The sequence below is a fragment of the Cetorhinus maximus genome, chromosome 3 (assembly GCF_964194155.1).
Source record: "Cetorhinus maximus chromosome 3, sCetMax3.hap1.1, whole genome shotgun sequence".
NCBI classification, from domain to species: domain Eukaryota; kingdom Metazoa; phylum Chordata; class Chondrichthyes; order Lamniformes; family Cetorhinidae; genus Cetorhinus; species Cetorhinus maximus.
This window is the reverse complement of record NC_135881.1, coordinates 70,459,067-70,481,583: the sequence shown is the minus strand read 5'-3', so window position 1 is coordinate 70,481,583 and position 22,517 is coordinate 70,459,067.

Sequence of the window (22,517 nt, the reverse complement as noted above, 5' to 3'; positions counted from 1 at the left end):
GAGAGGGATCGATGCCAGGCAGAAGGATGACTGGAGTGGGTGAGAGTATTAGGAACGGCGGGGAGTTGGCAGGCAGAGGGATGATGGGGACGGAACTTTTCTTGCCCGCTGGCAATGGGTGTCATGGCAGGCATGAGTGGACAATATGCAGAAGGCCAAAGATAGGTTTCAAGGCATCATGAAACCAGTTTGCAATCATCTGCTTCGTCCATCAATAGGGGGCTGCGTTTCCCACCGTCGGGAACTTCATTGTAAATCCTCTGCATATCATTATAAGCTCAGCTTGCTGGAATCAGCCCCGAGCATGTCAGCATGATTGTACGCTGACGTGTTTCACAACAGCATTGATACGACGTGCATCTGGCGAGCTGCACTCAGAGGCAAGTGCACAGTAACATTGCGCAGCGCTCGCAAGGGTTGCCTGTTGGACTTCAAGGTCGAGGCTTCGTGCATTCAGGCGAGGGCACAGGCAAGTCGCTTTTTCCCAGCAGGCTGACAGAGCAGTGCCAAGGCAAGTGCTGCACCGCGGTTGAGGCCAGTTGGAAGGAGTGGGCAAGAGCTGCCTTGTGGTTGATAGTGCGCAAGCACATGTGGGGCCAGTGGGGGGTGGGCGAGGCAAGCGGCCACACACTAGGGAAACCCTGTATAAAGTGACCATCCCTCCACAACTGAGACAGTTCAGACGCAGCCACATTGACATGCTTGGAGTTGGGTCTCTAGCCCACTCAAACAACACAGAGGCATGGAAGTGCCACCAAATGCTCCAGAGCTTTTCACCCTTCGGGGACAAACCACAAACTAATGAGCATTTGAGTGGACTGCAGGAAAATTGGATGCCTACTCATAATATACAACCTCCTTGCTAAAGCTGGCCATGGACCAGTCACTGCTGGAGGTGCTCACAGCCCTTTACAATGTCATCATCCCGGTTTGGACCAGTGTTCCCCATGGTTCAAGCTAACAATGCAGCCTTGCAGTTCAGGTTAGGACAATGCCTGCTCCTGAGCTGAGAGCACAGCATGGAGTCCAATGGGCAAAGCTGCTGCCAATGGGGCAGAGGTGGGTGGGGTATTGGGCAGCCATGCAGCGCACCAAACTCTGGCCATCCGAGTGGTGGCCAGCAATCTCTGGGATGCATTAAGGGGCCTTCAGACTTAACCAAGAGAGGGTCTTAGAACACCCATGCTGACCCAAGGATCCCTCTCTTTCATCCTGCAGGAGGAGTACATCAGGATCATGGAGCTTGGTGACCTAGCTGTGTGCCACGGGGCTTACAGATAGTGGAGATGAAAGAGTAGAGAGTGACGGAGGTGCCTGGCTGGGCAGAGGGAGGAGCAGCACCCTCAGGAAGAAGGGGTGGTTGGGGTTCCCACACACGCCGCTGAAGAGCCACAGCGAGCCAGTGGTCAGAGCCTAGCTAGATCCAGGGTCTATAGGCGCCGCCTTTCATCCCTGCAGATGACAGAGAACCAGTGTTGCCGACGACAGCACATGTCCATGGTCACATCTGCTACCTGCTGCAGGATTTGATGCCACGGGGACATGGAGGGCATCCACTGCCAGTGGCCGTGAAAGTGACTGCAGCGCTCAATTTTTATGCCGGTGGCTCCTTTCGGGGCTCGACAGGTGACTTATGTGGGATTTCACAAGCCTCCACCCACAAATATATCCATGAGGTCACGGATGCCGTCTTTGCGATGGCACACAACTTTGTGCATTTCGTCCGGGACCAAGAGAGCCAGGAAGCAAGAACAATTGGATTTGCCCAGATCTCAGGTTTCCCACAGGTACAGGGTGCCAGCAACTGCACTCACGTGGTGCTCAGATCTCTATTGCAACAAGTAGTCAACTACGTCAACCACAAGGGCTTCCATTCGTTGAATGTGCAGCTGGTGTGCAACCACCACAAACGCATCCTGCATGTCTGCGCACGGTTTCCAGGGAGTGTCCACGACTCCTACATCCTCAGTCGGTCACAGATCCCTGATGTCTTCCAGGGTCCACAGAAGCTGCAGGGATGTCTCCTTGGGGACAAGGGCTACCCGCAGAGGACGTGGCTGATGACACCTGTGCAGTGGCCTCAGACTGCAGCAGAGCGATGGTAAACGAGCCTCATGCTGCAACTCACAACTTGGTGGAGCAAACCATCTGAAGATGAGGTTCCGGTGCCTGGACCGGTCTGATGGAGCCCTGCAATACAGCCCGCAGAGGGTGTCACGCGTCATTGTCACCCGCTGTGCAGGCGCTGCAAAAGGGAGAGGACTGGCTGAGGAGGTGATGGGAGAGCTGGGCATCTCCTCCGATGTGGAGGACGTCGATGGTTCTGATGGTGAGGAGGTCCTCAAAGATGAGGATGACGGCGATGAGGCCATCCCACTGGCCAGACTGGGCAGGCGCGCCCGGGAGACCTTCATAACTGCTAGACTTGTGGAGGATGATGACGACATGCAGTGAGGTGACCCCATAGATCCTCACATACTCCTGTCTGGCTGAGGGCAGCTCGCTTGCGCTCTTTGATCAGGGTCATATCATGGAGATGCAGCCGTGAAACTTTAAATGCACCTGATCCTTTGTCAGCCTTCAGCACCTGAGCCCTTCAGAGGCACAGCATCACTGGTCACAGAAGCTGAGGAGATTGGAGGGGTGGGGAGGGGGTAGAACAGCCCTACCTTAAAGGTGCTGGGAGCACACAGAGAGAATGACAGAACTCTGTGACGCCTGCCCACGACATTCTGGCAGCAATGACCAGCACCATCGAGGTGCAGGCATCAGTAATGTGTCCAGGGAGTATGAGGTTGGACCATCACTTTGGTCTGAAGGCTGCACAAAACACAGGGAAGAGGCCCTTGACTGAGACACCTGCCCTTTTTCTTGTGCAGGAACCAAGGTTTCACATCTGAGTGACACGAACACTGCTCATCAGGACAAGGAGCCATGGGCAAGGACACATTCTTGGAAGTTTATTTATAATAGTGAATATTTTGCACAAGTGATTAAAACCTGTGCCCAGGCTGTGCAACCGGTTCTCCTTAACCTTCCTAACCCTGCCGCTACGTCTTGGTGCTCCCCCGACATCCACAGCGGAGGTGGAGGCAGCCTGCTGACTGTGACGCCCTGTCTGCGATGACCTTGACGGGCGTCCTCTGGAGGGCCAAGACCTTGAGGGCTCCGGCTTTCGGGCTCCTGCTCTGTGGCAACAGCTTCATCTTTGGCCTGTGGAGCTGGAACTGCTGGGGTCACAGGAAGAGGGGTTTCGGATGGGCCGGACACTCCCGGAGCCACCTGGGTGGATGGCCCCGGGGTATGCACCTGCTGATCCTCCTCGCTATGGATGCCCAAGGGCCCCTGGCTGACTCTTTGAGGAGAAGGGGAAGCTGAAGTAAGATCAAGCTGCCCCACACTCCTCTCGCATTGACACTGCTGGAGGCCAACTATGGAATCAGCAATGGAGTTCAGCCCACGCAGCAGTGCAGGACCGATGTCCTGGACCAAGGTCTCCATGGCAGCCGCCATTTTAACATTTTACCTTGGTATGCTGGCACTATCACCTCAGCCTGAAGGTGGAAGGACTCCTTTTCCTGATGGTCCCAAGCTTGCCTTTGCAGCTCCAGCAACTGAGGTATGTCTGAGTCCCGAGGCTCCTAACCTAACTCAGACTCAGCAGATTTCTGGCCTCCAGCAGTGCTCTGAATGCTGGAAACCTGGGAAGTCCCTGTCTCTGGCTGCTGTGGATCAGACAGTGCGAAGTGCTCACCAGATTGTGATCACGAGGCTACTCTAGAACTACGTCCCAATGAGGTGTGTGACTCTGCGCTAGTGGAGGGTGTGGGTGAGCGCTGTGATGGGTCTTCAAGGAAGGTGCCTTCAGATTCTTCTTCTGAGGTGTCTTCAGGGCTTGATTGGAGGCCCTGGGTTGTGGACTCCGTTGGCTTTTTCCCCATATCTGCCTGCGGAAGCGAGGGGAGATAATTAGTGCATGGCAGTGGCCTGTGAAAGAGGGCACATCACTCACAGCATGGTTGTCTGACGGATGTGGCACTGCTGGATCCTCACTTGGTAGAGCAGCGCCAACCTCACCGTCAGCACAGGACCGGTCCAGATCTTCGCTGGCCAGCTCTGTTTTCAATGTCTGTTGGGACCTTGATGTCGGCATTCCTCCATCAGTCTGCAACCTCTCCCTCTTGTTATGTGCCAGCTTGTCCGGCATGAATACAGATGGAGAAAGTGTAAGCAGGACGCCTGCCAGCAGATGATAAATATACCTGACCTGTGTGGATGGTGATTGGCTCCATGGACGGGATGGGGACAATTACTGTGTGTGTGAGAGGGTGAATGGTGATGTCCCTTGAACCGGCAGTGTGTGATTGCTGTGGTTGTGTGATGGGTTTGTGAGTATGTGAGTTGAGAGCGATGAGAAGAGTGACTGACCCTGGCGGAACGTTGGAGATCATTCATTCTCTTGCGGCACTGGGTGGTTGTCCTCTTTTACAGGGTGTTGGCACTTACCACCACTTCCACCACCTCCCAAGTTGGATTGGTGATGTTGCTGCCCCTCCTGCGGCCAGAGCGGGGGTAGAGGACATCGTGGTGGACCCCCACAGTGTCCAAAAGGCACTCAAGGGGCGCGTAACGAAACTGGGGGACTGCAATCTCCTTGCCTTTCAGGGCCTTGTCTTCTGTGCAGCAGTCGTGGGCTGGAAGCACTGAGAGGTGTGTGCGTGGCTGCACTTTAATATGGCGCCTGGCGTGAGGAAGTGGTGAGGTGACGGTGTGGCAGCTGAATGAGAGCCTGCCCGCCATCAAAGCGGCGTGTTTCCTGGGAATGTCTGATTAATGAGGCGGGATTGGGATGATAGAGCATGAAAAGCCAACATTGCAGCCGAGGGATTTTCCCGCCTGCTTCTGCACTTAGTCCAATTCTGGGATGATTTTGCCCTGGGGGTGGTGGAGATGGAGTCTGACCTGGAAGGGGTGCACGCAGACTTGAGGGGATGCTGGGTGGGGTGAGTATGGCATGAGAGGGAGGGTGTGCACACAGACTTTAGACTGGGGGAACGGGGGTTAGCTTTGCACAAGAGGGAAGAGGTGCATGTAGACTCATGATATGTTGGGGGGAAGGTGGGGCAAATCCTGAAGGAAGCAGGGGGATGAGTGTCAGGCAGTCATAGTCCTGGGACTCGGGCCAAATGGCCGGGGTGAGAGATTAAAGGCCATCCTGGGACTCTGTGGACCACTTTGTCAGGTCGGGTGAGAGATTAAAGGCAGCCCTGGGACTTTGCAGGCCACAGTACAGGGCTATAGATGACATGCATGTTGTGGTCGCAGTCCAGGGTGAGGGAAGGACTGCCTGCTCAATGGGGTTTGTGCACAGCATGGCGTGCAGGGCGTGGTTAGTGCCTCACACATGATGGTCCTGGGTGTGTCTGGCTTGGTACTGGGCTGCAGATGGAACAGTTGTGGTTAGGGGAGGCATCTGCAGCCTGTAAATGGGGAAAATATAATAAAGATGCTGCGGGGGGGGTGGTACTCCAAGCTCTCATGGGAGGTGGAGATGCCTCTGTATATGACTGTGCACAGAATCCAAAGATGGGGGGGTGGATGATGTCCACATGGGGCATAGGCATCCACAATGATGGGTTCAGAAGGGAGGGCAGAAGTGTCCACAACAATCACAATGGGCTCCAGGGTTACTGGGGGAGGCTGAATAGTGACTGGAGGGAGGTCTACCTGCACGTCATGTGGTTTCAGGTTTCAGGATGATCAGAGAGATGTGAACGGTGACAGGGGGAAGGTCAAAGCTGGTCTGGACGAAGAAGTGCAGCACCACCATGTTGAGACCCTGAATCAATGATGCAGTTTGAAAATGAAAGTGGAAAAAAATTGCCATGGGAGGGGCCTGAGGCAGTGTGGGAGGAGTCCACGGCTGGGTCCGGAGCCCCTTCATACTTATTAGAATTTCAACATGGAGATGAAGGCTCAGCTGAAAGAACTCATGAAGGCTTTATTGAAAAGTTAGAGTTGGAACCAGTAACTCATGGTTTACTTTTGTGTGAGGCTACATGAGGCATTAGGGTCACATTAGATGTGGTCTCATTGAGAATGTAATCATCAAAGGAACATGAGAAGGGAAGAGGCAGCCAGCTGATAAGGTAGCACAGATACTGGATATTTGCAAGAAGCTCGGTCAAACCCTGAAAACTGCATTGTCCAATTGACGTGGGTCACAGGGCACGAGGCATCCGATCTTTCCAAAGATGCAAGGCAGGTGTAATCTCAAATCCAAAATAGACAGTGTATGAGTGCCTTTAGTGAGGCTCAGAGTTGTGTGGCTGTGCTCAGCCCTCTTCCATCCTATATAGGATTGAGATGTAAAGTTGTTGGGTTGGCTTCTTAGACACCTACGGTCTGTGAGGGAACGCCTGAGCTACAAGGGTGGAACAGGGAAAGGCAGGTAATGCAAGCCCAGCCCAAGGGCACGACAGAGGCTTTCTGGCTTGGAGTGGGAGGTCTGTAATTGTTGGGCGAGATATATTCATCTCTTGGATCTGTCGGTCCACAGGAAGGAGGAGGATTGCAGAATGCAGGCTGCGGTCAATGCTGCCTCAGATTGAGGAAGAAAGGAAAGGCCTGGTGCCGTCCAGCACAGCTTAGAGAAGAGCCCTGGCCTGAGGTCCATGGTCCAGGGGGTGCCCCAGGAAGACCGTGGCTGAGGAGGACGTGCCTGCGACAGACTGATAGCCACAAGGTTCCAGCAGGAATAATATCCAGACAAGGGGACGCAAATGCATTTCTCCTGTCTCTTAGTGTCATGCCAGAGATTGGAAAGGGCTTTACAAGCAATGACATTGCAGGCAAAGTCAGCATTCAGCCTTGGACCTGTAACCCCATAGATCACGAAGGTCAGCACCCAAAGCTGCACATATCCGACGTGCGAAGTGAAAAGCACACGCCCTGTGTCAACTGCACATTGTGCAGTCATTGCCACCTGAAGGAGACAGGCACAGAGGTTTGTACATGGTTGTAGAGACCATAATGGCTCCAGGTCATGTGCTTTCACAATCACAATGAACACAGCTCAGTGTTGATGAAACAACATTAGATTTAACCCTCCAAGACACATGAACACACAATTTTATGGTGTGTTGCAAGGCTTAAAGGATCAAATCTCAATATGCAGTCACTTTCAGGACATAGCTTGACACATCCCCCTTACGTGACACAAGAGGCAAGAGATTATCATGAGTCTGCTAAAGATCACATGAAACTGAGGCACACAAAGGGCAGCAATCACGGATTGGGAGCTTGGGTCACCCTCGCAATAAGAGGCCACATAGGTTCATATGCCAGAGGCATTCACATTATCAGACCATTAACATGAACCCAAAATGTATTTGCAAAGGTGCATGATATATACAGTGAGTGAACACTTGTGCACCCTTGTGCTCTCATTATTTCTTAATTTTTATTAACCTGCCGCTACGTCTAGGTATATCCCTGACCGTCGCAGAAGAGGTGGAGGCAGCCTGCTGACTGCTATGCCCTGTTGTTTGTGATGACCTTGGCGGAACAAGGCCTGGAAGGCCCCGGCCTGCTTTGGGTTCCCATGCTGTGGGGCACGTGCACCCTCCTTGGCCTGTGGAGCTGGAGCTGATGGGATCACAGGCAGAGGGAATTGAGAGTGGCTGAACACTTTTGGAGTCTCTTGGCTAGATGATCTCGGGCTGTCCAGCTGATAGTCTTCCTTCCTTTGGGTGCCTGAGGGCCCCTGCCTGACTCCTTGAGGAAAGGGGCACCTGGGGGAAGGTTGGAGAGCCCCGCTGCCCACCACCGCATCCCCCCTCCCCCAACCGCCCACCTAGCCACTGATGCATCCCACCAATGCCGAGTCGACGGAGCGCAGGTCCGAGTGCAAATCTGGCTAAACCTGCTGGACCAAGGTCTCTGCAGTAATTATGGTTTTATTTAGTGTGTAATGTACCTTTAAGGATACTACTTGTTAAGGAAGATGATCTGTAGTGACCAATGGGAGTGTAGCTAGGGCTACCTCAGGAGTCAGTGTAGAGATAGAGTTGGAGCTGAAAGCACACGTGTAGTTGCTGCTGAGTATATTGTAAATAAACTTAATGTTTCCACCAAGAAGTGTCTGCTGATCAACTCTATCAATTAAAGCACAACTCGGCCACCCTGCAACAGTCTCCAAGGGAACCGCCACCCTTCGCATGGTGGTCTTGAGGCGCTCACACATCGGAGCTATGACATCAGACAGAAAGCGGACAGACCCCACTCTTTCACTCTAATCTGTTGACTGCCTCATGCGACTCTGCCTGATGTCCCGTCGCCTGTCTTTGCATCTCCAGCATGTTTGCGGCGGCCACTCGCAGAAGCTCATCATCTGACTAGGACTCAGCGGGTGCCTGTTCTCCAGCAGTCCTCTGTGTGGCAGGGACCTGGGCTGTCACTGCCTCCGACTGCTGTGGAGACGTGTCAGTGAGGTATTCTCCAGAAAGGGATCCCAAGCCTAATCTAGATCTAGCACCCACCGAGGTGTGTGTCTGCGCTGGTAGAGGGTGCAGGTGAATGCAGTGGCGGGTCTTCATCGATTGGTTCCTCATCTAAGGTGGGCTGGGACTGATGGGTTGGCTGGACCTGTGTTTGCACTGGCTGGTGCCTTTAAGAGAGAGAAGATAGATTCAGTTCATGAGCAGGCAGAATGCAAATTTGCACGTCACTCGCTGTGAATGTCAGAATGTGACCAACTAATAGAGGGCTCAGCCATACTGGGTTGATTGGGGTGGCTGATCTCACCTTTGGCACAGGAGCGATCTCTCTCCTCCCCTCCAAACCCAGCTGCCTCTTTCTTGAGAGGAGTGAGCTCCTGTAGGTCTGCCATCACTCCTCCCGTCTGGAAGCTCTCCCTCCTGTTGTGGGCTAGCTTGGCCAGCATGAAGACAAATGAAAGGATGGAGGAGAGGTTGGGACGCATGCAAGCCTGGCTCTCCTCAGTAAGGGCTGAAGATGCTGTCTGTGCAGGATGATAGGTGAGATAGTGGTGATGTTAAGGTGTGCATGAGACATTTGGTGCTGATGTCTCCCTGGCTAATAGTGTGTGAGAGCCCTGAGGTGTAGAACCCTTTGCGTGCCTGATGCCATTATGAGAGTGAGTTTGGAGTAAGCAGCAGGTTGACTTACCCTGGTGGGGTGGATTAGATCGTTCATCCTCTTCCTACACCACAGGGCATTTCTTTTTTGTATGCTAGCAGCACAGACCTCCGCTGTGACCCCCTCCCAGGTCGGCGAGGTGACATTGGTGGATCTCCTGGTTCCATCCCTCAGGAAGAGGACATCATAGCGTTTGCAGGCCATGTTAAGGAGAGCCACCAGGGAGGTTGTGGCTGAACCTTGGGGCACATGGCTTCTTTTTCCTGGAGGCCATCTCAGGATGTGCAGGTCACACAGCTGGGCAGCAGAGAGTGAATATGCGTATTCGGCTGGCATTTGAAGATGGTGCCAGAACCTTCGACCCCGTAAGGTGACGGCGGGCAGAGGAATCAGAGCCCGCCCTGCCATGCGATGCGGTGAGCAGCTCACCGATGCATAATTAATGAGGTTCCAAGCATATAATCGGGCACGAGAACCCGCTCCTCTGCCCAGTGGGAAAGACACTGCTTATCCCGCCCGCCACCCCACTTAGTCTCTAGAATGGAAAATTCCGCCCTATGTCCTTTAGAAACAAGGTTCTGGGTTATTGCCCTCATTGCACAGAGAAAATTCCCTCCTCAGTTGAATTAGCTTTCACTGCTGGCAAAAGTGACATATCAACTGCATTCAAAAAAATATTCTTAATGCATGTAATTTGGAGAAAATGCAACATCGTTTACAGTTTTTATTCCACAAGTGAAGCACAATTGATAAAGTATGAATGCTTGAATGGATTACTGCTCTGGGATAAAAACTGCATCAATGTTGCCAATGCATAGTATTCTTTTTACAATGAAAATGTATTTCCATGTTTTTTGAATGTATTTTTCTTTTCTTAAGAAAATGGTTATATATATTGTGGCACTGGTGTGGGAAGAAAACAAGTGATTTCCTCTGAGAGCACAGTAGGCTGGGTAACATCACAATGCTTATGTAAATGAGATGTTATGTCTTCGGCATTTTTAATCACATGTATATAGTATAGAAATATATTACAAAAGGCCCATTGAAGACTAAATAAAAATGACTGCTACTAAAACTGGATACTGTACTTCTGAACCTTCACTCATCACAGTTTGAAATATTTAGGCCATCTATTAGGACATATGCCATCTTGCCTGCAGCAAAGACATTTCCTGCCCGCTGAGTGGAGAAGGCATTGAAGTTGGAGAGAAATCCATGAGTCACTCGTTGATCCTCCCAGCTGATGGAAGCATTGTGGAGCTGGGAAGGGGAGGGGAGTGGAAAAATATGGTAAATACTGTAATAATAAATGGCTAACTGCTTTGTGAGAATGTGTTCCCTTGATCAAATCATTTGTTGCTATGGAGAAAATAGATTCCCAAGACGCCCAGAATCAACCAAATATAATCTGTTGAATAATAAGATAATCCCATTGGGCCATTAGTACATCTGGACTTGCACTTGAGAAAATGTTAGTAATGACAGTGGGAGGGAGGGAAGTGGAGGAGGGAGAGGTGGTGTTAAACCTCCTGTAAAATATACACCTATATTTGTTAATGCATTTTCTGGCATAGCTAGCTTATTACAATTAAATAACCAGATCACCTTGTTGAGTACGAGGATAAATTAAGACATGAGAAATTTTATAGATATGCAAAAGATTTTTGATTTAATTTAAGTTTGATGTTTGGATAGCGAACTCAACAAAATGAAATAAGCAGGATGGAAACACGGGCAAATTTTTTTTCAAAGCAATTAAACAGAAAGAAAAGTGTGATATATGTTTGTGCCAATACAAAATTCAATCGTCATTGTCTAACATGGGCAATTGACACTATTGGGAACTAGTTCAACGATGAAATTAGTCCGAGTTTGCTCTTTTGGTCCCTTAACTAAACATGCCTGAGAGGTTATCAAAGTTGCACAAAATTTCAATCAAAAAAACACCAGCATAATTTGCATGGCAATATTCAGAATTTTGCTGTTCACTGAACTAGATTGGTAATCCGGGACAATTCAGCCTCAATGCATACAATTGTCTCAAATTCTTAAAAGGAATTTATACAGCTGGTTAAATGACCGGAACACTATTAACATGAAAGGGTAAGAAAAAACATTAAAATAAGTTAAAGACATAAGAAGACAAAGAACTTGTGAAAAGCTTTCAAGGGGTGGCATAAAGTTCAGGGCTTTGGTCTTCCCAATGTCAAGTTGGAGGAAATTGCAGTTTATCTGGGACAGGTTGGGTTTGGATATACATGTGATGGAGATGCAGAGTTGGGTCGGTTGTCAGTGTACGTGTTGCAACTGATCCCATGTCTGCAGATGATGCTGCTGAGAAGCAGCACGTGGATGAGGAAGAGAAGGGAGTTCAGGGTAGATCCTTGTGATGGTTGTGGTGGTCGGGGGTTCCAGTCATAATGATTTTGGAGGGCAAGAAGAGAAGCCAGTAATGGGAATGCCCTGGCTATAATCAGATAGGAAATAGCGGAACCCAGAGAGGACAAGAGAGAAAGAGCCATGGAGCTGGACAAATTAGGAGACTGGTGTGGTCACCCCTCGGCTTTCTCATTCCAAGAGAAAAGAGGCCCAGTCTGTTTATCCTTTCAGGATAGGCTTAACCCCATAATTCTGGTATCATCCTTGTAACTATTCTTGCACCCTGTGCAATGCTTTATACCCTTTTTATAACATGGGGCAGGACTTTTAGTTTGGTGGGCACCCGCGATTGGCGGGTCCAGGATTGGTGGGGAACGGACTGCCAACCGCGATCGTCCCCCAACCGTGATTTCATGCTGGCTGGCCAATTAACGGGCAGCTAGCGTGAAAGGCACGCTGAAATGCTCAGCGAAGGTTGAAGTCAGCGCGGGCGCGCGGAATGAATGCTCCCCGAAGGCAGAGAGCTGCCTCAGGGAACTGAAGAGTCCAAAAGCAATAAATAAACATTTTAAAATACCAAAAAAATGCCCACACATCAGAAACAGTCACCTGCACATATGGATGATGAAAATTCTGTCCAAACATTTTTATTTTCTAAAAATTAATATCGCCCTTGGATGAGGATTCTTCAAAAAGGCAAAGGCTGTCTGGCCGATTTGCCCGCCCGCCAACCGTAACATTGGACAGGCAACAAGAAATCTCCATCAATTACAATGTTAATGGCCTTAATAGGCCTCTTAATTGGTGGCGGGCCCACTGCCGACTCTCGCACGCACCTGCCGACCGAAATATCGCGCAAGTGGCCAATGATGTCGGGACGCTCGCCCCCGTGCTGAGTGAAAATTTCTGTCCACGATAACCAGAGTTGTTCACAGTACTCCAACTGTGGTCTAATCAAGGTTCAAGGAAGATGAATTTGGGGCTATGCTATGAGGATCACAGATTCACTCTCGTGTTTCAATATTTCTTTATGGGATTGCATAACTGGTGAGTATTGCAGCCACTTTAAATCTGCTCACACAGAATGCAGTGTGCCCAGTCAGCATACATGACAGGACTCCCACCATGGCTGTGTGGCTGCCTCCCAAATTGATGTCTATGTCTGCCAAAACTCCCTGCTTAAACCTCTCCAAACTTGTTTCACCATTGGAATAATCTAACCAAAGTCACCAATGGCATTCTTCATGGTTGTGATCATGGCGAAATATCCTTCCTCAACTTCTCTGTAGTTGGTAACATGGTTGGCTACACCATTCACCTCCTTTGTCCAGCTCCATGTCTCTTTCTCTCTTGTTCTCTCTTGGTTCCACTATTCCCTATCCGATTATAGCCAGAATATCTACAGTACTGGCTTCACTTCTTGCCCTCCCACATCATTATGCCTGGAGCACGCCACCATCACCGCCACCTTCACCGCCACCGTCACCACCACCGCCACCATCACCGCCACCGCCACCATCACCGTCACCGTCACCGCCACTGCCACCGTCACCGCCACCGTCACCATCACCGCCACCGTCACCGCCACCATCACCGCCACCGTCACCGCCACCGCCACCGTCACCGTCACCGCCACCGTCACCGCCACCGCCACCTTCACCGCCACCGTCACCGCCACCGCCACCGTCACCGCCACCGCCACTGTCACCGTCATCGCCACCGTCACCGCCACTGTCACCATCACCGCCACCGTCACCGCCACCATCACCGCCACCATCACCGCCACCGTCACCATCACCGTCACCATCACCGTCACCGCCACCGTCACCGCCACTGCCACCGTCACCATCACCGCCACCGCCACCGCCATCACCGCCGCCCTGAACTTTCCCCCACCCCCTGAAAGCTTTTCACAAGTTCTTTGTCTTCTCATGTCTTTAACTTATTTTAATATGTTTTCTCTTACCCTTTCATGTTAATAGTGTTCTGGTCATTTAATCAGCTGTATAAATTCCAGGAGGTGGAAACTGTCTGGAGACACCAAGAATGCATGGTGATGCACAGGAGATCAATAGTAGGAGTGTAGTGCCACCTTCCTGGATACAATGTAGGAAGCAGATCAATGACCTAAATAGTGCAGGAAAGGCAAATACAATGACATATTTACCCACATGCTGATGTGTGGACCACCCCAACCCCTTCACTCTACCTTGTCAAGCCTACTCCAGCATGTCATTCCTCAGACCAACTTACTTTGCAGGTACACCCATCTTTCCCTATTTATGTATTCCTTCACAACCCTATCTATCCATTCACACTGATACTCACCCTCATAGTTATGCAGCACCATGCCTTTTCCTCATAGTTACCCTTAATAAGTGCTCTCCATCCATCTGTTCAAAGCATGCCATTACTGTAGCTCATAGGCCTTTTTCTACTTGCAAGAGAGCACAGAACACGAGAAGGGAAGAGAACCAGAGGTGATCCACTAGTCACCTCATAGCTACCAAGTGCGGAGGAGCAGCCATGAAAAATCAGTGGGGTCTCGGTTTGCATGGCTGTCACAGACAGACAACAGAATTAAATGTCAGCCACGTGGCATACAATATTCATTCATGTTGTCTTGACATCAACAGCAAGTGAAATATTGTGCACAACAATAACCCCAAGAATTCTGATTTCACAGGGCCCTTTCATGTCTTTTATCTCACACAGGGCCTCACACATCCTGCAGAAGTTAGTCCAGGTAACAGAACACAAAGACGATTCCTCTATGGAGGTTATTCCCTCTGAGGGTCACAGGATTCATGCAGATCATGTACCAGCTCAGATACTCACACCTTGGTGGGACAAGTAAAGCAGGTAGTTTACCTGGTGACTCACACTTCACAAGCATACAAGAGCAGATGGTGAAGACAGAGTCAGTGAGACTGGCTGGGAGGCTGTAAGATGCGACAAGCTTTACTCAGCTGGACACAGATACTCGGGGCTGTCGCTGAAGTGGATTCTTCTGGAGCATCCAATGTAGTAATAACCCAAGTGCATGAAGGCCTTCAGCAATGGTTTGCACACTATGAATGCCACCTTAAATAGTATGAATGATATTCTAGCATTGGTGGTATGTTGCCCACTGGTCTGCAGCACTGTGTTCTCCAACTCACTGCCTGCATGGTCATGAAAGGGGTAATGGTGAAAAGGGGTATGGAAGTGGGGGCTTATTTCAAAGAGCTTCCCCTTCTCACTTGTTGTCACCCCTAATTTAAATCAGTACCCCATACACTGCCTTGTGTACTGATGGTTGAGTCTGTGCAGGCGGAGCAGTCTTTGGTGGGGCTCTCACAGGCTCCAAAACCAAATGATGTTGGCCAAGAGTATCCTAGCAGTCAGAGCAGAGATGTGAACAACCTACCTCTAACTCTGCTGAAGCTACGGTTGTTGCACAATGGAAAAGTGCCATGCAGGCAAGAGAAGAATAAAGATTTGCAGTTACATATGGTTATACACATGGATGTGTGACACATTGTTAGATTGGCAAGTTTCTATTGTATTTTTGAACCACATAAAGGTAACTCCTTTGCATCACTTTCCCAACTTGTCTGTTCTTGTTTGCTGGCTGACACAGGACCTTTCCAATTGTATGATGAGGAATAGGAAGGCATGAATTGATGCTGAGCAATGAACAGCTGTGAAGGGAGGCTTGGTTGTTTTCAGGACTTTTTTGTGCTAGTGGCATTGGGGGCTAGGACAGCAGAGGGGGTGGCAAAAGTGGCTTTTGAATGCGTTTGTTAAATAAGTGCACTAACAGAACAAAAGTGAACCTTACAGTAATGAGGGTAGCCAGGCAGAAACGTGCACTGCTGGTGTTGTATTGCCCACATCCTCTTGTGCATCCTCTTCCCTTGTTTCTTCCTTGTCTTGCTCCTCCTCTGTTGTAAAATGACTTTAAGGGGTAGCACATGCCATCACTAGAGCGGAAGTGTCACGTGATCCAGTCTCAGTTTTTGCCTGTGAGCAGAGCACAGCATACACAGCTCTGCTGTTGATGCCTTCAAGCTTTCTGCTATTGTATAGCTGTTCTTATTTGCCTAGTCTCAATAAATGAACATACAACATGCTTATACAATCCCTTATGAGCAAAAGGTGCTTTTACATCAATCTAAAAACATGACGTGGGTTCAGTGGTGTTCAAACAGCGTGGCAGCCAGGTTAAGTGCAGGTACAATATGGTGAACGGATTTAGATCATGCTACATGACATGCAACAATCCTTGACGTTTTAGTCAGACAACAATGAGTTTGAAGTGTCAGAGTGTTGAAACCGCAGCGTGCTGACTGTGCAGAAAAGCTTTGAAGACACAATGCCGGGATAGTGCTCAAACAAAGGCCCAGTAAGCAGGCAGATCCCTTGTGGTGAGTAGGACAGCAGATCATGAGGCCCAGCACCGGTTCAGTCAGGAAAGGCGAGTGACCAGGGAGTGGGCTGGATCGATAGCAAGCAAGGGAGAGTGAAACAAAAAAACCCAAACAAAACTGTCGTAAAAATCGGACCAGAGAAGGTTGTGATTGTAAACGGCAGGGCTTTGGGGAAGTTCGCAAAAGCAGCTATAGTGACACTCATCCCAGGTAGGGGAGAAGAAAGGTCATATTGTCAGAAAGTCTACAAAATTCCCCAGTTTGAATTGGGATGCAGCTGACCTACTCTCTGAATTCAGAATGTTTAAACTACGTACAGAGCTATGATTTCTTGATTTAGGAGTGTCTGAACCAGACAAGCAAGCCATAAAAATTTCCCCAGCAATTGGGAATGAAGGTCTACACAGGGTGAACATGTCAGGATTAAGGGATAAAAGATCCCCAAAAGAGATGGGCCACATTGGAAGACCAGTTCCGTATCGGGTTAAACTTCCATATTTATCAACCAGACTCATGTTATTTTGACAAAAGCCTGTAGAATCCATAGACCATTTTGTCAGCAGATGCAGAGTGTAAGGTATTTTGATATTTTGTGTATTTCTGTGATGCTGTAAGGCCTCCCTTTGTTTTTTTTGTAATAAGTACTATCTTTATACTTGTGCCAAATGCAACCAGTTGTGAGTGGACCATCATCCTGAGCTCAGAGCCGGGTGGTAGGAAAATGGAGTGCAGAAGACATCGGATGAAGGGAGAAGATTTTTGACCGAAGACGTCAACTCTGAGACTTATATGGAACCTTAAGAAAATAAAGACTGGACAAGGATACACAGACACGGACATGTCAGGACATGTCACTGGGGTGGTGGCTAACCACCCGACACCCTGATTACAGAAACTGACCCAGACAATGGCCTCTCGGGCATGTGTGAACAGCTTTCTTCCTGCCTTTCCAACATACAGAAATCACATCCATTACTGGCAGGTACCTGGAGACACCCCCTGATGAGAGCAGGAAATTATCACATGTAGGTTGTCTTTGGATGGCCAGGGTGGAATTGATAATCCAATCAAATGACTCAATTTAAGACATTACCTTATATGCCGAAAGAAGAGGGTCAGAAACGGGTATAAAGCCACAGCTTCCAAGGACACTGGGGCTGCAACTAATAAGTTTGATTTGGTCAGTCACGGAAAGTCGTGTGGAGGAATTCGTGCAGTGTATAGACCACCCGAGGATGAGCTCCTGCATGTGGGTCATACTAAGTAACTAGTGTTGTAAGTATGTACTATTGCTTAGTGGGTTAATAAAGGTTTTCCACATAAAGTGGAAATTGTATCCATAGTTTGTTTTGTGTCATTGATACCAAGTATGTGGCGAGGACCTTAGAGGGTAGTGAGAGCCCCCTGGTTAAGAGTCTTACAAGAGAAAAGGGTACATGCTGTGATTTTTCAGATGCAGAACTAGCAGACAGAATTTTGATGTGGTGATCGCATCCACTCCCATGGAAGCATTCCAGAAAGATCCGCTAGACAAGCCCAAAACATGTAGCATCAAAGAGCTACTCAAGGATAACCGTAAGTACGAAGCAATCCTCGCAGGTCGACAAAGCTTACAGGTCCTAAGTACAACCACAACTGTTGATGCACTCACTAGAACACCAAAACCTAGCAAGACATGTGGAAGGAGTGGCCTTCTGCATGTGTTAAAGAAATGCCCAGCTTTCCATCAATTCTGCAAAGCACGTGGCAGAAAGGGCCATTGGCAGGGACAGTGCACTAGAGCATAGGCTGATATAGCTACAAAGAGCTGTGCACTGATCCAAAAAGACAGTATGCAATGGGTACCTTTAAGCAATAAGAATGACCATTCAGTATCCCGTCAGAAACATACACATGAGGTGATTGACAAACCAGAAAATGGTGATGATCTGCATGATGAGACAGAGAATGATGAACCCAGGTTTCACACCATCAATCTCGTGGAAAGCATAGATACCATCACACCATCCAAAGTGTTTTCCAAGATTCAAATTATCTGACCTAATAAAGTTGGTAGCTATTGGCCAAGATTGACGCAGGGGCAAGAGCCAAAATCCTACCTCTACTTATGCTGAAAGACATGTATCCACAGACATGGTAGGCCATGGCAAAACCTATCACTGTGCAATTTTCAGCATTCAACCATTCACTAATTCCATGTGCAGGATCCATAGTCCTGGGGTGCAAGTATCAGCAATCCTCCTGGGTGTCACAGTTCTACACCGTGGAGAAGTGATTGGAGGTCTACCAGCATACCATGACCTCGCACTAGTGACAATCCATGGAACCTGTCAAATCTCACACGGCAGATCAACCTCAGCAAATACTTGTATCACCTTAATTCATGACCCAACGTGGAAATATCCAGAATTTTTCGACAAAATTGGCAGTTTCAAGAGAGTTGCAATGTTACACTTGTAGGAGAATGCAAGTCCGTCAATTCTACTGGTACATTTTGTGCTTTGCAAATGCCAGCAACTACAAGAAGAAATGGCAAAAAATTCTACATTAGAGTAACTGTGAAAAACCACCATTGAAGGATGACCTGATTCAATTCAGCATGCCCACAAACACCTGAGACCATTTTGGCCATTACTGGGGCCAGCTAGGCATCTCCCGAGCAGTCATTTTTCAGGCAGGCAAGTTATCATATCAGAATCTTTGTGACCTGATATTCTTCAACAAATTCATCACTCACACATGGGCATATCTCTGATCAGAAGACCTGCAAGAGAATCAGTCTTTTGGCTGGGAATGAACAATGACATTGAAGTTGTTGTCAATAAGTGTGAGGCGTGCCATGAGCATATTCCAAGTCAGCACAACAAACTACTGATTCCACATGAAGTTCCTACCCATCTTTGATCCAAAATTGCATCCGACCTCTCTCATGTCCATGGCACTGACTTCATTATCTTCGGCGGCTACTTTACCAAGTACCCCATTATTTGACAATCGCACAATACATTAAGCACAACTGTCACGCACACTCTAAGTTCTATTTTCAGTTTATTTGGTATACCTAGAGAGATCATTACGGATAACCGTCTGCAATTAAATGGTAAGCCTTTTCAGAATGTGTGTGAAGTGAAATATCGATCACATTACTTCTTCTCCTCATTACCCTAGATCTGATAGCCTAACCGAACGAATAATTTGCATGGTGAAATCCCTGATGCTCAAATGTAGACAGACCAAGCGAGATCTACATATTGCAATGTTGCATCTGAGAGCTACACCTTTAAGTGCAACCATTCCATCAACAGCTGAGCTCATGTTTGGCAGACTAGTGTATACCAAATTTATCTAATGTTACCCATTCTACCCTCTCAGAAACTAGAGAGCAACTTTTAAAACTGCAAGAGAAGATGACCAACGTGCATGATAAAAACACAGGCACAAAATTGCCAAGTTTACAGTTGGGACAACAAGGTCACATCCAGGATCCCACAGAAGGTACGTAGCAACCAATCAAGGTGACAAGGGTTTGTTCAGAACCAAGGACCTTTGAAGTTATTACACTCAAAGGCACAATGGTGAGGCATAACTGAGGACAAATCAGATCCATTTCAGCTCCTCAACCATCATACAGTCCTATTGCATCCAGGACAAGATCCCAAATACAACCAGGAACAACATCCAAGAATGCCAACCCTACAGGTAACTGCAAGCCATTAAAGAAACTTCAGGACAGTGGCGGAATGGCCACAATGGTGGCTTCTCACGCCATGTCGTCCCAAACCCACCGCATTAGTTACACAATCCCGGGAAACACATCGTTTCCATGGCAGGCAGGCTCTCATTCGCCCGTCACGCCATCACCTCGCCACTTCATCACACTGGGTGCCATATTTAACATCCAGCTGTACACACACATCTTAGTGTTTTCAGCCACGACTACTGCAGGGAAGATGTCCCTGAAAGGCAAAAAAACTGCAGTGTCCAGGTTTAATGACGCGTCACTGAAATGCCTTTTGGATACCGTGGAGGCCCGCCATGATGTCCTCTACCCCCTCTCTGGCCACAGGACCGGCAGCAGCTTCACCAATCCAGCATGGGTGGTAGTGGCAGCGGTGGTCAGCACCAATGCCCTGCAAAAGCGGACAGCCACCCAGTGCCACTACAGGATGAATGGTCTCATCCGTTCCACCAGGGTAAGTCACTCTTCCCATCATTCTCAACTCACACACTCACAAACCCATCACATATCCACAGGGATCTTACACCTTAAGGGACAACACCACTAACTCTCACACATACCCTCACATCTTCATCAGGCTCATAACCTCTCTAGCTAGTGTCTTCATCCTGTCCAAGGCTCTGCTCACCACACAAACATTCCACATAGTGCCACACTCTCACTGCTCACACTCTCTCCATCAGTTTCCATGAAAGAGAAGTCTTCTCATGTCAGCAGGGAGATGTCCCAGGCCGGGGGTTGAGTGGCCCACATTAGGCCCCTCACTCACTTTAAGGAATGTGCCATCGTGATGACTGGTGAGGACGTGGACCATGCTTGTGGTGACGGTGAGGTCGGCGGCGAACACCCTCGTGAGGATCCTGCACCACATCATCCCTCTCTAAATGCAACTGTGAGTGCTCTCTCTCCTGCCTTTGACTCTGCTGCCATGCACTAATTATCACAGGGAGCTATGCTAAGCGACTGACACCTTCAATGAGCTAGTCCCTCAGCTCCATCCACATCCTCACCTCCAGCCAAGAGGGCACCCCCTCCATTGAAGAGCTGGAAATAAGCAGCCTGGAAGACCCATCACAGCGCTTACCCACACCCTGCACCAGCGCAGAGACACACATCTCGGTGGGATCTAGATCTAGAGCAGGTTCAGGTTCACAATCTAGTGGTCACCATATGGACACGTATCTGCAGCAGGAGGAGGCAGGTTCAGCCCAGCTCCCCAGCACTTGGAGGACTGCTGGAGAGGAGGCAACTGGGAGAACCGCGTCAGACGATGAATCTCTATTTGGCCTTATATCTCATCCTGGAGTGTCAGCAGAAAGTGGGAGAACATCACACAGAGCTGTTGAAAGCCCTCCACAGAGTGGCACATGAGTCGGAGGAGTGTGTCCGCCTGCTCTCTGATGCAGTGGTGCCCACATGTGCGTGTATTGAATTTTCCATGGGGAGGATGGCGGACGCCATGGAGACCCTGGTCCAGCAGAATGCAGAGATATGTGCAGACCCGCACTCTGGGAGCCATGGGTGAGTTCCTGCAGCGGTAACGCGAGAGGGAAACAGGGCAGCTTGACCTCCCTCCAGGTGCTCCTTCTCCTCAAGGAGTCAGGCCGGGGCCCTCAGGGACCCAAAGGGAGGAGCAGCGGCAACTGGACACCCCTGGGTCATCCACTGAGGGATCTCAGAGGCTGTTGTCTCCCTCTGAGTTCCCTTTGCCTCTGTCACCGTGGAGCGAGCAGCTTGCCCACAAGTGATTCTGGAGGGAAAAGGCAAGGCCTTTTGGAGCCTCGTGCAAGTATTCTCACATGCACGTGGATCCTTCACATATCATACTCACCTCAATGTCCTGAGCATTTTCAATGCTGCCTGCTGGAGTTCACTTTCAGTTGTCCATCTGAGCTGACCTGCATCTCCGCCCACCCACTGATCACACCCTGCAGCATCTGTTCTCGCCCAAGACTGTTGTTTCACTTTCGAATAGGATAGCATGGTCTGGATTTGTTTTTTTCATCAGCTCCCCAATCTTTTCCCCTCCCCCAGTCACTCATTTCCTTTCCCCCATCACAGTTCACGCCCCCGGCATCATGTTCCACCTCCCCTCTGTGACCTACCAGCAACAACCCTTTTCCTTCGGGGATGTCCAGGTGAATGCGCACATTCCCTTCCTTATCGAAAATCCCACCCCCGCCCCCTCAACATTAACCTTCCTAACCTCCTCCTTTCCACCCCCAGGGTCTGTGTCTGCCTCCAAGTCCCCACCAACCATCCTCCTCTTCCCTTCTATCGCTACCATCAAACCCTTACCCTCCCACCCTACCTCCTCACTTTACCCTCGGTCATTCTCACCATTCCTTCATACCACGCCCACCCTCAGTTCGCTCCTCAGGAGGCAGACATGGACCTATCCCCCCAACACCTTACCTCACCCCCGCTACACCTTAATTCCCCCCTCTCCAAACCTCACCTCCCTGACACATCTTCCTCTCCTAGCCGATCCTTGCCCTTCATCTCCCACCCCCTCGATCAGCATCCGTTGTGAGCATCAATGGTGACTTTCCAACTTCCATGGCCTGCTTCGCGGTAGAGCCATGCCCATGAGAATCCACCCAGCGTGCTATGGACGTTCCTTCAGCGTGTTGTTGCTGTCCAGCCCCAGCATCTTCTGCTACTCAGATGTCCGTGATGTGAGCAAGGCCCTGGCGGGTAACTCCCGACTTCTGCATGTCACACTTGTCAAGACCTGTTCTGCACTGGCATGTTTTCCAGCGGACATGGGCGGATGGTTCAACGGCGGAGGGATGAGTCCAGCGGGCGGGCCTTATAACGATATG